Raw genomic sequence first — 2,500 nt, forward strand, 5'->3', positions numbered from 1 at the left:
TGATAGGGGAGGAGGAAGAGCGAGCCAATCAGCTGTATAAGGGGCGTGTCTACACGCGATGGGGGAGGAGGAAGAGCGAGCCAATCAGCTGTATAAGGGGCGTGTCTACACGTGATGGGGGAGGAGAAAGAGCGTGCCAATCAGCTGTATAAGGGGGGTGTCTACACATGAGGAGGAGGAGAAAGAGCGAGCCAATCAGCTGTATAAGGGGCGTGTCTACACATGATAGGGGAGGAGGAAGAGCGAGCCAATCAGCTGTATAAGGGGCGTGTCTACACGTGATAGGGGAGGAGGAAGAGTGAGCCAGTCAGCTGTATAAGGGGCGTGTCTACACGTGATAGGGGAGGAGGAAGAGCGAGCCAATCAGCTGTATAAGGGGCGTGTCTACACGTGATAGGGGAGGAGGAAGAGCGAGCCAATCAGCTGTATAAGGGGCGTGTCTACACGTGATGGGGGAGGAGGAAGAGCGAGCCAATCAGCTGTATAAGGGGCGTGTCTACACGTGATGGGGGAGGAGAAAGAGCGTGCCAATCAGCTGTATAAGGGGCGTGTCTACACATGAGGAGGAGGAGAAAGAGCGTGCCAATCAGCTGTATAAGGGCCAATCAGCTGTATAAGGGGCGTGTCTACACATGAGGAGGAGGAGAAAGAGCGTGCCAATCAGCTGTATAAGGGGCGTGTCTACACATGAGGAGGAGGAGAAAGAGCGTGCCAATCAGCTGTATAAGGGGCGTGTCTACACATGAGGAGGAGGAGAAAGAGCGTGCCAATCAGCTGTATAAGGGGCGTGTCTACACATGAGGAGGAGGAGAAAGAGCATGCCAATCAGCTGTATAAGGGGCGTGTCTACACATGAGGAGGAGGAGAAAGAGCGTGCCAATCAGCTGTATAAGGGGCGTGTCTACACATGAGGAGGAGGAGAAAGAGCGTGCCAATCAGCTGTATAAGGGGCGTGTCTACACATGAGGAGGAGGAGAAAGAGCGTGCCAATCAACTGTATAAGGGGCGTGTCTACACATGAGGAGGAGGAGAAAGAGCGTGCCAATCAGCTGTATAAGGGGCGTGTCCACACATGAGGGGGAGGAGAAAGAGCGTGCCAATCAGCTGTATAAGGGGCGTGTCCACACATGAGGAGGAGGGGAAAGAGCGTGCCAATCAGCTGTATAAGGGGCGTGTCTACACATGAGGAGGAGGAGAAAGAGCGTGCCAATCAGCTGTATAAGGGGCGTGTCTACACATGAGGAGGAGAAAGAGCGTGCCAATCAGCTGTATAAGGGGCGTGTCCACACATGAGGAGGAGGAGAAAGAGCGTGCCAATCAGCTGTATAAGGGGCGTGTCTACACATGAGGAGGAGAAAGAGCGTGCCAATCAGCTGTATAAGGGGCGTGTCTACACATGAGGAGGAGGAGAAAGAGCGTGCCAATCAGCTGTATAAGGGGCGTGTCTACACATGAGGAGGAGGAGAAAGAGCGTGCCAATCAGCTGTATAAGGGGCGTGTCTACACATGAGGAGGAGGAGAAAGAGCGTGCCAATCAGCTGTATAAGGGGCGTGTCCACACATGAGGAGGAGGGGAAAGAGCGTGCCAATCAGCAGTATAAGGGGCGTGTCTACACATGAGGAGGAGGAGAAAGAGCGTGCCAATCAGCTGTATAAGGGGCGTGTCCACACATGAGGAGGAGGGGAAAGAGCGTGCCAATCAGCTGTATAAGGGGCGTGTCCACACATGAGGAGGAGGAGAAAGAGCGTGCCAATCAGCTGTATAAGGGGCGTGTCCACACATGAGGAGGAGGAGAAAGAGCGTGCCAATCAGCTGTATAAGGGGCGTGTCTACACATGAGGAGGAGGAGAAAGAGCGTGCCAATCAGCTGTATAAGGGGCGTGTCCACACATGAGGAGGAGGGGAAAGAGCGTGCCAATCAGCTGTATAAGGGGCGTGTCCACACATGAGGAGGAGGAGAAAGAGCGTGCCAATCAGCAGTATAAGGGGCATGTCTACACATGAGGAGGAGGAGAAAGAGCGTGCCAATCAGCAGTATAAGGGGCATGTCTACACATGAGGAGGAGGGGAAAGAGCGTGCCAATCAGCTGTATAAGGGGCGTGTCCACACATGAGGAGGAGGAGAAAGAGCGTGCCAATCAGCTGTATAAGGGGCGTGTCTACACATGAGGAGGAGGGGAAAGAGCGTGCCAATCAGCTGTATAAGGGGCGTGTCTGTTTTTGTAATATCAACCTCAGATATCACTGCACCTGTCAGAGGACATTTAACTAGCAGGATTAGCAGACGCAGAGCTAAACATGTTTCTGAGTGCAGGAAGCAATCGGTGAGACACTTTGATGGTTCCCATGACAATGAATAATTAAAAGAGTATGAGTGCAAAATTGCTCGTTGACACGGCCGCCAAATTAACCTCACTGACAGTGACATCATTTATCCTTTCCCTCCTACAAAAACAACAAGTGTCCTGTCAAACTGAAGCGTGTGCTCCTGTCTGTCCA

The sequence above is a fragment of the Gobio gobio genome, assembly GCF_949357685.1.
Source record: "Gobio gobio genome assembly, contig: scaffold_174, whole genome shotgun sequence".
Lineage (NCBI taxonomy): Eukaryota > Metazoa > Chordata > Actinopteri > Cypriniformes > Gobionidae > Gobio > Gobio gobio.